The sequence below is a fragment of the Corvus brachyrhynchos genome, unplaced genomic scaffold (genome assembly GCF_000691975.1).
Source record: "Corvus brachyrhynchos isolate BGI_N302 unplaced genomic scaffold, ASM69197v1 scaffold10, whole genome shotgun sequence".
NCBI classification, from domain to species: domain Eukaryota; kingdom Metazoa; phylum Chordata; class Aves; order Passeriformes; family Corvidae; genus Corvus; species Corvus brachyrhynchos.
Window position 1 is genome coordinate 1,168,728 of NW_008236180.1, and position 15,160 is coordinate 1,183,887.

Consider the following 15,160-nt stretch of genomic DNA (forward strand, 5'->3'; position numbering starts at 1 on the left):
GCTTATCCCTAACCAATTAGGTTTCAGCACACTTGGAAAAATCCCAGCACTGAATGCCGAGACCTTGACATAACAGGTGACAAACTCTGCTACGCCAGAAAAAATTTAACATATAATAAGAAACAAATAGTAGACTGCTGATGGAGTGGGTTTTTATTCCAGCAATTTGTGTAAATGTCCTATATTGACTTGCACAACCCCAGCACCTCCCAAACAGAGCGATAACAGCATGGCCCCACTGCTTATCTGCCATTCCTCCTGCTGCAACACTGCTGCCCCTCTCCCTCTGCCACGGTACATTTAATATCATTCACACACTCCTTTAGGGATTCAGCATATGCCCAAGACTTTAACAAACAAGATTTTGCATTCCTTGGAGTACCTAAACTAAAGAGTGACCTCGATCACAGCAGTCAGAACAGCTTCGCGCTTCTAGAAATTAAAGATGGCTTAAATAGAAACTTAAGCTGGAGGCAGAGATAAATCTGAGTCTCCCAAAACCTTGTTCTGAAATATGGAGTAAAGCCCCTGAAAATTTGGCACCATGAGCCATGATTATCCTGGCAGCTCCTCCTTGAATTCCCTGGAATTGCTGCTTCAAGAAGAATAACACAGAGAGAGCTGGGGCGAGGGGGCAGGGACTGGGGTTTCCTCAGAGCAGAACATGCAAACAGCTCAGCTGCTTATCATTGAAACTGGAACAGCAACAAGGACAACCAAGGCATGCTTTTTTCCCTAACTTCTTTCAGATATTAAAATCCCAGCATCCAACAGCCAAGATACACTGAGGTCCTTCTGTCTCAGTTATTCGCACTGTCTGCCAGAACCACAGCCATCATTACCATCCCACTGCTGTCCTTACAGCTTCCTAAGGCTTGACTGAGCAGCTCAAAACCTGCAAACAGTTCCAGAATGGAGAATATCTTCCCCAAATTCAACACACAGAGTAAGCATCCTCCTATACCTAGAGGTTTAACACTGCAATGTCTGAACCAGCTGTACAGTGGGCTCATGAAAAGGGAGAGAGAAACACCAGCCTCCCAGCAGCACCCCTGTGTGAGATCCACTGAGGGTCTGAACGTTTCAAAATCAAATCCACTGCAAAGGCTCAAAAATAGAGATTATTCTGTTTTACCTGACAACCCCACCTCAGATTTATATATTTTTTAACAGCTGTCAGCTCCCTTTTGGGATTTTAACAGATCTTCTTGCTCTCTTTTGGGATTTTTTTTTTTTATGTGGCTGAAAAGGGAACTAGGCTGTGCCAGATTAAAGCCTCCTTGCAGAGCAAAGTCTGGTTCAACCTGAGACTCACACAAGCAGACACAGCAGTCCCCAAGCCCACCTCTCTGTCCCAACAGAGGCTGGGCTGAGGAAGAACAAAATGATACAGAAGAAGACAAAAAAAATTCCCCTGCCCACCAGTCTCCAAAGGGGATGCTTTGAAGAATGATTAACCTCTTCTTGCTGTTCCCAGAACTAGGAAATAGCTGAGCTGTGATGGCACTTTGCAAGACCCCAGCTTTGGCAGAGATGGGCACCTTCCTGAGGTGTCCACATGGACCTGAAGGAAACTTCTCAGACATGTGGGACCTTCTGACACTGCCCAGCAGAGACTGTCCGGCCCTGCAGCCTCTGCTGCTTGTGGAACACTGATTTTAAAAATTACCATTCCCAAGGAACAATTAAAGGACTGACAAGTTACCATTCAGGATCTCTAAAGTGGCTGTTTCTATTTCTCCAGTATTTACAGAGCTGGGAACTTAACTTCGCTGAAATTTCTTTAAAGAGAAATAGCTGTACTAAAGGCAACATCATTCACTCCCCTCTCTGTCTCTTCCACTCAAGTGAACCAGCATCCTGGAAAAGCTGCACCATTGAGACAGGCAAGTCGTACAGTTTAATGTCCATAACATTCAATTTCAGAACCAAAGAGCATAAAATATTTCTAGGCAACATCTGCTTTTGGAGGGAGGCATGCAAACTTACATTATGTTTAGTCACTTCAATCTTCCTAAGTGCCTGAAAATTTAAGCCACAGAACATCATTTCTCTTCTCTTGCTTATTTTAGACCAAAACCAACCCTCTCCAGTCTCACCACTCCAGGCCAGCATTGTATGAAGGGAGCACAGGACGGCAGTGAGACAATTCCCACTGCAGGGGAATAAACTGCATCTTCCTCATGCAACAGTGACCATCAAGAAATATCAGAAAGAGATTTCCAAGCCATTTTAACCTCCAACAACTGATGCTCCACAAGCTCTTCAGACCATCAAATCCTGTTGTTACTTTCAGGGAAAGTACTGCCCTGATTTTGCCCAGTATTTAATCTGAACTTTTTTCTCTACAATTTTAGGACCATGACCTCTTGCTCTTCCCACTGTGTACACAGAGAGCAACCATCACATTCCCTTTTAGGCACCTGAAGATATATTTCCTGCCTTGCTCTTCTCCCATCTAGAGCCAAACAGCTCAGGTTTATTCAGCCCAGGGATTTCTAGACTTCCAGTCAATCTCCTTACACCTCTCTGGATCTCCTCCAGCCAAACTCTTTTCCCCTCTCCTCCCAGAGCCAGAAGAGGACACTTTCCCCCATCCTTCTGCACTATACTATTCCCGATGCTGATGTTTATTTTCAGCTGAGTTTTATGCCCAACCTCCAAGAATTTACAAGCAGACCATGGTCCAATCCAGGTCTACCGGGAATAATTTTTTCCATTGCAAAGAGAAGGAATTATGGAATATTCCCATGACGCTAAAAATTCCTATTGCAGAGTTCTAAAAATTTCAAATGCTATTCAGGTTGGATTTGAAAACAACCGAACAGGTATATACAACATGGAGCATTAAAAGTTAGCAAATGATAGTCAGCTTCTCATCCAAGAAAAGGAAACAACGGACTCCCACTCCTAGCATTTTCATCTCACTGCCCAAAGGATGCTCTGAGGACCACAGAGGACACAAAGAGCTAGATGCAACTATCTATTATTTGAGAGCAGAAATCATGACTTCGTTCAATGTTTCATTCATGGCCTGATGGGGCTCTGATCATCCGTGTGATTATCCAGTGCAAGGAAACAGACGAGCACTGGTTTCCCTTTCATCCAAAAATCCCAGGCCTACAGCAGGACATGGGAAGCTGCGGCTCCGTTCCTGCACTGCCTGGAGGTTTTGGCATCTTTAGCTTCAGCTCCTGCTGTGAGCTGGGATATTTTGGGATGGGGAACTCTGTCAGTCCCCATGGATCTGCTTTCCATGCTGAATACCATATTTAAACTGTCAATACATTCAATAACATGGCTGAACAGTTCCTCTGCCCCTACCTCCAGCCTCTCCCAGCTGCCATTACTGGTGCCATTCACACACAGTTTTGTGGGAGCAAAGAGACAACAAAAGCAAAAATAAGTTTTTTCCAGCAAAAAGTTCCCTTTGACAGGCAGCCCTGCCGTTAACTCAGGGATTAAAAAAGCCTGGGAGCCAGCAGTGACAATGCTATTATAATACAAATTATTAATACAAGCGACCTCATTGCTTTCAGCTTCCACATGCAGCCTGCCAAAAGCCAAAGGTTCCTTTTTTTTTTTTTTGGGTGCACAAGCCTTGAAAACTCCACAGTTAGCAAAGAAAAAACCACACTGACAGTCTTTACACTGTCCATAATATCTTTTTAAGGTGACTTGTCATTTAAACTGTCAGCTTGAAATCTAATAATTTTTAAAAATGAATATAATATTATGTATTACACTCACAGGCTGCAACCACTGCCAAATTCCTCTGACAGTTTTTACAGGATTATAATCACATTCCTCTTTTAATGTTTTATTCTCTTGCTCCTGTGCCAGAGAGATGAAAAGGAGAATAAATGGCTACTTAAGAACAATGTATGATGATCCAAACCAAAAATGGAGCACAGTGCCATGTTCCCCCTCCTTGGAGTGGGGATGCTCAGCAGCCAGAACACTTTCAGACACTAGTGTGATTTTAAAGCAAGTTTTCCCACGAAAAATCCTTTTATTCCAGGAAAAGCACTGATAATTGTGAGGCAAACATGTGGGAGGACAAGCTTTATGTTTCTGCCATTGAGAAATACCAGGCTCTTGCAGAGACTGGACACAGCTCAGCGCAGCAGTGGCCACAAAGGGACCATCAGTGAGATCCCGAGCAGAGACAAGAGCTGAGCACACCAGAGCCCTGTCCCAGAGGCTGCACATCCTCCAGCGCTGCTCCATCTACTGCTCAGAAACCCTCCTGCCTTTTCTTCTCCTTAAATTCTCCTATTAAGATGGACCAGATGAGCAGCCCCATCTTCTGAGTTTGCACTCCACACCACGAACGAGGCCAGTCTGAGCAAAGTGCCAGCTGGGTCCCAATCCCAGCTCCTGCAGGGACCTGGCTGGGCCTCAGCCTGGGGAGTTACACAAAACAAGGATTCTGGCATTTCTTAGCTGAACCTAAATGTCTTTTTTTTTTTTTATTTTTTCTTCCCTAAAAAATGCCTGGGGCATAACAGTGCTTGTTTGTACAAAGAGGACAGACAAAATTGTCTAGAAATGGAAGCAAACCTGATTCACCCAAATTAATGAGCAAATTTTACAACATGAACACATGAAAATGGTTGGGCTTGGTTTTGGTTATTTTTGCCTGCAAGGTCTTTTTTTTTCTTTTCTTTTCAGGACAGTATTCCCTTACAAAAGCATTCTTCTGAAAGCACTTCTCCCGTGAAGCTCCCCTCCAACAGCTACTGTTACAAATCTGTGATAAAAGATGTATTCAGCAGGGTTTGGCACACAGATAGCACCCAAATGGGCACTGCCAAAGCCTTGCAATTTTATCACAAGCTCCAAAATACTTGGAGAGAGAAAAGATGCCCTTGCAGGGAACATCAGCATAAGAGAAGCCTCATCTCCTGGGGTCATGAGGACCTCAGATTTGATCAGGATGGGGAAAAAAAAGACAAGTGTCTAGACACAATTCTGGAGAAAAATTCTCAAGCAGGAGGGCAAAGTCATCCAGATTTTCATGGACTGATGGCCAAGCAGAAGGAACCTTTGATGAATTATTACTTGATTTGATCCATCCTTAGGATTTTGCAGTGCCCCACTGGTGACTACCTTTTGGGGGGAACTTACCAGACCACTCCAAGAGTTTCTGGACCAACAGAAAGCTGTTCAAAGTTATCCCTTAGCATCAGATTAGCCACCTCACAAACCTCCAACTTAAGCTTGCAAGAGAAATATAAATTGAAATAAAATCCCACGCTGACTCAGCAAGCTCCATCGAAGTCTGGGGGGGACACAGAGCTCCTGATGGAGGATGAGCCTCGGTGGCACAGAGTGTGGCTGAGCCCAAATACGAGTGTGCAACACCTATGGGGCACCTCTGCAGGACACACAAACACACACCCAACACAAGCACAGCTCTGCTGTCCTGCTGCTCCTCCCTTCGTGCCAGAAACAACCCACAGCCAAACTGGACCCAGCATCCATGACATGGGGGAAAAGAAACATCTCAGCAATTAATAGACTTCAGCTGGAATCTCCCAGGAGACAGTATTAAAATGAAGGAGGGAAGAAACAAACAAACAGAGGAGAAAAGAATCAACCTAGCAGTGTCTGCCATGCCAACTTCTAAAGCCAGAAGTCAAGTCCAGGACCCCATGGCACTGCTCCCAGTCTGGGATACTGGGAAACAATCAGGCTAATGCATCTCCCTACCACTCTCTGCCCAAGAATTCCCATTTTCCAGCTTTTCTCCATAACCACAAAGCCCTGGAGGTTTTGTTTCCCTTTAAGAAGCTGAGATTTTCACTGAAGTCCCTGGTTCTGAGTGCTGGGCTTTAACCCAAGAGCCCCAAGAGCCAGACATCAGGAGGTAGCGATGGGCTGCAGGCGCTGGTCACCAGCCGAACCCTTTTCCAACCAGCTCAGCTGGGGTCTGGATTTGGGAATCCACCCTGCTGCATTCAGGAAGTATTTCCCAAAACTCAGAGTTTAACCCCAAAATTGTATCGTGAAGCAGCAAGCACAACTCTCTAACACACCATAAACACATCATTCTGTACCACAATCACCAAGTCCAGCTCTAAATCTGGTTCACCCATAAGTCACATGAAATATAAATATTCTCCCTGATTTCAGTGTCATATTCCCAAGCTGATTCAGGGAACCTACAAAGTCACTAAGCTATAATTAGAGGTTTATTACAAAAGGTGTTTGGGATGCCTGTCAGCACTGAAGGACACTCTGGATTTAAGGTACTCTTAACATATACAGTGGCAGTGGGCCATTCTTTGGGCTTTCATTAAACAAAAAAAGCCAACTTGTTTATTCACCTCAGATGACTTTTCTCAGTCTCTGCTTTGGTTTTTTTTCAGTCTCTAACTTGATTAATGGCATTTTAAAAAGGCAAAAAGAAAAAGCCATCAGTGAGGTGGTTTAAAACATACATTTTTATCCATCGCTCGTAACATGATTGCCAGTTAAATCTTGCTTATCACCAAAAAAAGCCACTAACTGGGTGCAGAACGTGCATATTCACTCACTGGTTATTGTAGGGTTGTTGACATTAGCTTTTATTTTTTAAAAAAAAATCAAGCGTGGAGAGGAAATGAAACAATGTGGTACTTCTTTGAGACTGTCTCTAACATTAGGAAAACATGCAAAGAAAATCCCAGAGTGATCCACTTGCAGACCTTCCCACAGTGCACCAGGCTCGAATTGATAAAATAACAAATTTTGTGTCAAAGCATTTGGGCTGTCCTGGCTTTTTCAAATTGTTTTTTAAATAATATATGACAATATTGTCATATGCCACCGTATCCTGAGGCTTTGGGAGGGAGAGGACCCGAGTGCCACACACCAGAGATGCTCTCTGGGGCCCGGTCTCCCTGCTGGCTGTCACACTACAGGTGCCTCTGGGCAGGTGTCATTCCCCACACTGAAAACAGGGAGCACATGGGATCAGCAGCTTCACGTCAGAGTGAGCATTTTGCATTAATTAAAAGGTGGCTCCAGCACACACTCCAGGATTTCTCACACTGCAGCACAGCGTGGACCCACCTCTTGTATGCCCAGGGTTTCAGCAGACCATCCCTGCACTTCTAAGTGAAAAATTTTCAGCATACAAGCACCAAGCTCTATCACAACTTTGCAAATGTTCCTAAAATTGAGTGTAAACTGGAATGAAAAAGCATCTCTGAAGTGATGCTCTGGTCCAACAGCTGGTAGCAGCATCACCTCTGCTTTGCTGTTGGAAAATAAGCCCTGAGGGTGAGGTGGTCATGGCCATGAGGGGAAAAATATCACTAGGAGATAAAATCATCCCTGCTAATCCTGACTGTGAATTCAGGTGCGTAATTAGACCAGCTGCCAGGTACAGCTCTGCAGAGGTGACCTTTCCTGGTGCTGTCTGGATGTGACACCATGGAGGTACCAAGGCTGAGAGTGGATTTCTCCCTTCTCCAAATACCACCCACCTTTGGGGCAGAACCAGCTTAAAAAAAGAGCAGGAGAGGAAGGCAGAGCAGGGCAGGGCTGCAGATCCCTGTGCCAAGAGGGTGTGCAGCTCCTGGATGGTCTGAAATCACCCCTTCCCAAACACCAATTTTCATCTCTCCCTTCAAAGCACAACAACAAAATATTTGGGAGCTGGATGGATGCACAGTAAACATATTTCACTACTAATGGTCTCCAGTGGACTTGTTTTTGCATCTTGCAGCAAAGCACGACTGCGAGGGAATGCTTTCCTCTTTCAGTAGACTATTTACTGTTAGACACCTACATAAAATTATGGCTATTTAACTTACAATTCTATTTCTCTTCCCAAAAAAAGCAGGTGAAATTGAGCTTCTCAGTTGCAGAATTAGCAATACTTTGTTGCTAATTCAGTTCCAAGAACCTCCCTCAGTTCTTTTTTCTAATCACATGCAGAACAGCTACACTGCACATACCATTTTTCGCTACATTGAGCTTGACAAAAATTTAAGACTTCCTCCCCGCCCCATCTTCTTTTTAATGGGAGATGTGATTATTGAAATTAATTCGGAAAACAGTCAGCATTCACCAATCAGCTCAGCAGTTTGGGTTTTCTTCATCTGCTGGTTACATGCTAATTATTGTACTGGTGAGATTATTTCCCATTCACATTTGGAATTTACAACACAGTAGGGAATTTATTAAATTAGAAGAAAAATACAAAAAAATAGAGAAAGAAATCAATGACATTTTACATTCAACATGTTGGGGTTTTTTTCCATTTTCTTCCCGGCCTCATGACTACAATACCCTGAAAAACTCAGCCCCAGCAGAGCAGATGCCCAGGGCAGTGTTTCCCAGCATTAAGGAGTGGAGCAGAAATGAAATCCACAGAGCAGATATTTTGGGAAGGCAATGCAACCCTCCCATGTTCATCAACACCTCTGCTGTTCTCCCCCATATCCACTGCCTCACACCAACCATACCCTTTTCCACTTGGCTGACATTTGCAATTAAGGAGGGAAACCTCCCCACGTGTGGGAAATGAGCCCCCATTTCCAAGGCCAAGTCTCCAGCGATGCCAAAACACCTGTGCAGAGGCAAGAACGGTGTTCCCTGCCCCATGAGCAGCTCTGGCAGACTGGGGTGGCTTCATCCTCACACCAGAAGAGCGCAAGGGACAGAGCAACACCAGCCCACAACATCCAGCAGCAAGGACCACTTTATTCTGCCATCAGGTCTTCCTTATGGAAACCCTTTCTTCAGAGATACTCAGCAGAGAGACGCCTTATTTCACTACTGAATCTCAAACACTATTTACCACCTCATTTCACCTGGACAGGCACAACAATACTGTCAACAGCAGTGCTTTGAGCACACAAGGGATGTAGTGTTTGCCTTGCAGCACTGTTTATTTGTGGTTACCCCTCAAAGCAAGGACTGGTTCTCACCCCCACCCTCTCTGTTCCAACCATCCCCTTGAAAACCACAATCAAAAAAAAAGAAACCCCAAAAAAACCCAATCAAAACCTATCCTAGGTGCCAGAGAAGATCAAAGTAGGAGCACAAAGCCTTTAAAATTCCTTTAAACACTCCAATCTCCTGCTTGCCACAAACTGCTGGGCACCCACAAGCTGCTCTGAGACCTACCCTGAAGGAAACAAGAAAAGCAATGTCCTGCAACACCAAAGGGAAACACACAGGTGACACCACAGCAGAAAATAAGATTGAAAACCCACATCTAAAAAACTGACAAAGCAAGAGAAGGATGCCAGGAAAATTAGGATAGCATAAAGTAGCAAAAAGAGCTTGGAAAAGGGTTAGGAGCAGGTGGACACACAGTGACGGCTCACAGGAGAGGGGTACTGCAAAATTAACCCCCAGCACACCTCCAGATACCTCCTCCAAAGCACCTTCATTTCTAGTGCTCTAACAAGCACTACTGCGTTCCCAGGGCCAAACTTCCAACCTCCAGAAATTATGCTGGCACATGGGAGAACAAGCACAGCTCAGCACAGACTGGGAGAGCAGGACAACACCACATCACTGAGACAGACACAACAACAGAGGGAAAACAACTAAAAACAAGGGACCTGCAAACCTGCAGCAGTTGCTACATCATCCTCAGTCTCCGTCTTTCCTGCCTGTAAAGCAACATGGAGATGCCAGACACTGGAGCAGGGAGTGCTGGCTGCCATTTAAAACATCTGCTACACTTCCTAGGGCTTGCAGGGCTGGGGGAGCAAAGCCTAACAGGTGGATTATGATCTAAATGAAATATTCACATCATTTGCTTGCTCACAGCCTGTCTCCCCTGTGCCAGCACAGCTGAGGGGTTCTGCGCTTGGATTTTTGGGTTTCAATCAGCTCTGCCTCTATGAAACAGAGACACTCCCCTTCTCTTAAATATTTTGTGATGTGGAAATGATTCATAGCAAAGAAAGAACAGGATACATTTGAGAAGGGGAGCCTGTTTTTACGTCCTGTTTAACAAATCAAAGCCCAACACACACCAGGCTTGCTCAGCCTCCAGCACAGGTGTCAGGGTGATCTGTCTCTAAGGGCCACCCCACACCCAGGAACCTATGTAAGAGCCAATTAACCTTCAATGCAAAGTGTAAACACCTGTCTTACCAGGGCTATGAAAAATGACATCACATTCAACCCTTTGAGGCCTCCAAAGCCACCTGCTCAAGGTGCTGGTCTGCAAGGCTGACCAGAGCCTGGAGGCTGCAGGCTGTAAGAGAAAGCCCAGTGCTTTCTATCACTGGAAGCTGGAATGATCCTTGTGCTACTCATGCCCCAAGGCAGGACCTTGAGCCACCAGGAAGGTCTCCAGCCACTGCAGCCTGCCCTGAGTACAAGCACGAGGAGCTAGGAATACATCTGGATCCTTCACACAGAGACCCAAGACCTCAGTTCGTTAAATATGCTACACATCAAAAAGCATCCAAGACAACCCCATCTCAAACATCCTCTTACACAAAGTGTACTCCAAGTACTCCAGTGCACTCCAGCACAGGCCCTTGCTACTCCTAACTGAGGACATCTGGAGATGAAGAGCTGCAAGATCAAGTATCCAAGACTTCAAGCCTAATTTTGGTCCTCTTAATTAAACTCTTTATTTTTACCATTTTAAGAACAGACAAGAAGTTTCAATCCCTCTTTAAAGACAGACACCAACTGATCCCTGATTATTTGGGGAAGACAGGAGCTCCACCAGACAGCAGGGCACAAGCTTTTGGCAGTAATTGCACTTTCCATCTGTGGGATAACCCAGGCATTGCTTTCCAAAGGGACACCAGCAACACCACAGCTGAGGCTTTAGGTCAGGAAAGCAAGACACTAGTGTGGTCATTTTGTTGAGCTTTGCTGTATCCTGGGGGTTTTGTTTTTAAATTCATTGCGGCAGCTGACCCACCAGTGGCCTGAAACTCTTCTGGAGAACAAAAAATATCCCCACAGCTGAAAAGAACCTGGATGTAAAAAAAAAAGTGTCACAGCTTCCTATTTACAGCACTGCAATAGTAGAGCACAAGCCCACAGAAGATGCACAGACTTCCAGATGGAGAGAGGGACAGGACTGATTACATAAAATTATTAATGTGTGTCCCCACACCACCTGAATGTGCTTAAGAAGAAACAAAGCAGTGAAAAATAAAGTGAGTACCCATTCAAGTATTTGTACAACACTGGCATGACACCTTAGGGAAATAAATATTTGCTTGACCTATTTCCAAAAGAGAAGTTTTTTATAAGTTCCATGATAACCTCTTTATTTACTGAGGCATGAGAGCAGAGCATTTGCAGGCATCCCGCACACCAAGCCATGATCCAGGAGCAACTAACTCCCTTCTTATCCTTCCCACAGGAGCAAACTGATGCCTTTACACCAGCGGGACAAAATCAGCCTGAAAACAACATCAAGGCACTTACTCAGGAGAAGAAGAGTTAAACAACACCAACACAAATAGCAAAGAGCGACCTTGCCCCCCTTTCTACTGATCCATCTGCCTCTGGCTCAGTGAATTTTTGAGTGCTCGCAATTTAAACCTGTGCCACTCAGGCTTTTTATTAAGGAGCCAGAGCTCATTCCCCACCCTATTCCTGACATGGCTCTCAAGCATCTCCATATTAAAAGAAAAAAAAAACCAAAACAAAACCAAAAGCTGTTCCCCTTCCCCCAGGCCCAAGCAGCCCAACAGCAAGGCAGGCAGGGAAGCTCCATCACCCAGACTGAATTTTCTGAGCATTACTGGGCAGGAGTGTTTGGGTGGAGCTATAATGGAAACTTTTGCAACCTCAACACCATGTTATTTTGTTTCATTTTTTCCCCCAAGCAAGTGCTAAAACACATGAGGGGCCTGGCTGGAACAGCAAGGGCAGCACTCGCCTGCAGTAGGAGGAACCATACAGATGCCATGACTGCACCTGGACACACAGTTTAGAAGGCTCATTCTCCAATTTTTCTATTTCTAATTTTAAAAAAAGCAGGAATAAGGAATGAAGAGCACGCAGATAAAAGGGAGTTCAGTTAAATGTCCCCTTATTGTGCCTGTAGAACAAGGAGAGGGCACCCTCACACACTGTGCCTCTGAATGGTGAAAGAGAAACCACAAAGCCTTTGAAGCTCATGAGACTGTCCTCCACGTGGAGATGAGCCACGGCTGTGACTGCTCTGGTGACAACCCAACTGCCTCGGCTCTGCTCTTGTGCCATGTGTCATCACCAGCTCCTCGAGCTCCACCACAGTCCTCGACAACCAGGCCTTCCCAGTCACTTCACCAAGCTCAGTCCATTTGCATTTTAAGCATTGTTATTTAGAACATTTGTCAAGAGGAAAAAAAAAAAAAAAGAGAGAAAAAGCAAACAAACAAAGGAGGGGAGAAGTACAAGACTTTTTCCTTTATAATTAGAAACATCACCCCGCTCCTACTTAATAAAGCAGAAGAGCCATCACAGCTGCTAGAGGGAGAGAGGCTGCTGACCTTCACCACAAAGACCGTGAGGCACCAGTAAGCAGGATCTTCTCCAAATTAGCCTCCATAGCAGGACTAGACTCATTCCACCTGGAACAGGTACCTAAGTTACAAACATAATCCTCCTGGTCTCCTCTGTAGTTAATGCAAAGGAAGAGGCAACTCAGCGCGATTCTGTGTCTGCATGGGGCAAATCACCCTTAGGATGAGCAGGGTGGGGGGAACCTGGACCTGGCTCTGGGTTCCTGCTCTCCCAACAAAATCCCTCTATTCCAGGGTGACACCAGTCCCCTGCAAGAATGATGAGGGTGGCAATAATTTACATTAGCTGTGAGCAAACCAAGGACCTCTCCATGGGGTGAATCTCCCTCATGCTTTTTTACATGCAAATCAGTTGGAAAAGACAGAAAGGAATAATAATACCAGCGATGGGAAGCCAGGGACCTATTGCATCAAAGTGGGCAGCAATGAGCCAGCCCATGGGGGTTAACTTGCACAAGCTGGGGGGGCTGAGCAGGATGGGGGGGAGATGTCTGCTCCCACCTTCTGCTTTTTGTATGCACAGATTTCTAGAGACTCCCAGTTGTTTGTCTCCATTCCCAACAGTTTTCAGGGGGAACTGATGCCCTGCCTGCAGTCAGCTCAGTCTCTGGAGGGGATGAATCTGAGCAGGTCTTGCAGGGCTCATCCCTGCCCAGATACACTCCCACATTCAGGAATAGCAAGAGATGCACCTGTGTGACAGCCTTGCACGGAGCAGCAAGATCCTGGTGGCCAGAAACCTGGAGGAAGTCCCATGGGACCAAGACAAAGCCGTGCCCTGCAGACAATGCTGCCTCCAGAGCTGTCCCATCACACAGACAGGGAAAGGCTGGATAAGGGATGGACACAGGCCCATGTCCCAGGGCGGGACTGCAAACCAAGGTGCAGATAATTCAAGGAGCTACAAGATGAGCTGTTTTTACATAGTAACACCATAGTAACCAAGGCGGAGGGAAAAGCTCACATACACAAGGGGACCGCATTTTTGGAGGGGAGGAACAGGAGATCTAAATAGAAGGAAAACCCTGCAGAGCAAGGAGACACACATATATAAAGGAGAACTGGAGCCACACTGCTGTTTAAATCTCTCCTCTGACAATCCAGATGGCTCTCACTACCAGCCTGGCTCACCTGCTCCAGGCTTCCCCGCTCCAGGCTGTCAGCACTGCCTGCATCCATCCCTGCGCCTCCCCGATGAAAGCCAGCAGTCCCCACGGGGCTGGTTTCACTTGGCGTTACAACAAGGAATTTATTGATAGGGATGTGCTCCCACGAGTGACTTCAGGGCTTCAAGTTACTACAGCTTTTCTACAGCAGCAAGAATTGCGGAGGCTGAGCCCTGTCAGAAAAACCTATGCTAAACCCCAACCCATCTACAATATAATTAACACCAGCTACAGATTAGGCTGTATCTGAAGCAAATCGGATCCAACAGCCTCCTCTTTCCCACCCCCAAAGGTGGGTCAGGACTCCAGAACTGTGTGGGCATCCGTGTGCTGCGAGTTACTGGGATGCACTAAGAGGAAACAATAAACAGACTGGAACAGTCTGCTCCCTCTTCTCAGCTATGTTGTAAAATACATCAAGGTCGCAGACCCAACCTAGTTAATAAAAGTTATCATTAAATTGCTGTTTTCTTTTACGGTAAATAAAATGCTTCTAAGCATCTGGGTGTTTTTCCCTTCCTCCTCATCTCTTAAAGAGAGATTAGTTTAGAATAAGCTGTTCCAGACAATGAAGTAAACTTCTGGCTTCCTATCCATGGAGAAGCGTTCCTCAGGACACTATGATCCTTGTTTGGGGACTGCAGCCAGAGTAGGTGGTCAGGAAGAAGAGCAGGGAAACCCTCCCTGTTCAACTGAAGCCACCCTATGGCAAAAGCCCATGGCTGGGCAGAGTTTGTGCCCTTTAGTGGGGCAGAAATGGGAAAAATGAGATCAAGAAAGGCTTGTATATGAGCTTTTCCAGGTATGTCACATGGCCTGATGAGGCACATCACCTACCTCTCCCCTAAAAGTTTCCCATCACGTAATCAGAATAGCAGAGAACTCCTTTGAAAAACCGTATTTTCTGAGATTTGAGGGCACAAAGTGTGCTCTGAGCAGCAGGATGGGGCCACTCTCACACAGGCCAGCTTGCCAAGCAACTGTGACACCCGAGCAGCACACCCCCACTCTCCACCTTGGACCCACATCCATCCAAAGGGACATCTCTGCTCTCCAAATCCACCTCTCGCAGCAGAGAGGCCTCGGTCTGCTGGCACCTGGCCACACGCCCGGCTGCCACCGCAGGAGCCCTGGATAGGAGCCGGCATAGCCCAGGCAGGACTTTACCCCGGCAGCCCGAGAGCGTGAGGTTAAACCACTGTCCCCAGCCAGGCAAGGAGAGCAGCGAACGGCAAAGCTGGGGTTTGGCCCCAGCTCCGCCACAGATTTCCTGTGCGGCCTCGGGCTCGTCACTTAGCGGCCGCTCAGTTTTCCTACCTGGGAGAACTGGGAGATGCCGTCTGCTCACATCCCGGTTTGTCCCAAGCACCGCCGCTTTAAACCTGGCACTGCCACAACACCGAGGGCTCCAAAAAACCCCCACCGTGCCCAACCCTCCGACCCCCCAGCTGCGACACGAGTGGGGTCTGCTGCCCCGCTGCTGTCCAGGCAGCGGGCAGC

General features: G+C 46.3%; 1 protein-coding gene across 1 annotated transcript in view; it reads right to left on the minus strand.

Moving 5' to 3' along the window:
- Positions 1-15,068, minus strand: part of ZHX3 (zinc fingers and homeoboxes 3) — a 46,284-nt gene extending 31,216 nt beyond the window's left edge. Inside the window, exon 1 of the mRNA XM_017732749.1 lies at positions 14,978-15,068. The gene's annotated coding sequence lies outside the window, so the exon portion shown is untranslated. The remainder of the gene's footprint in view (positions 1-14,977) is intronic.
- Between the last annotated feature and the right edge of the window lie 92 nt (positions 15,069-15,160).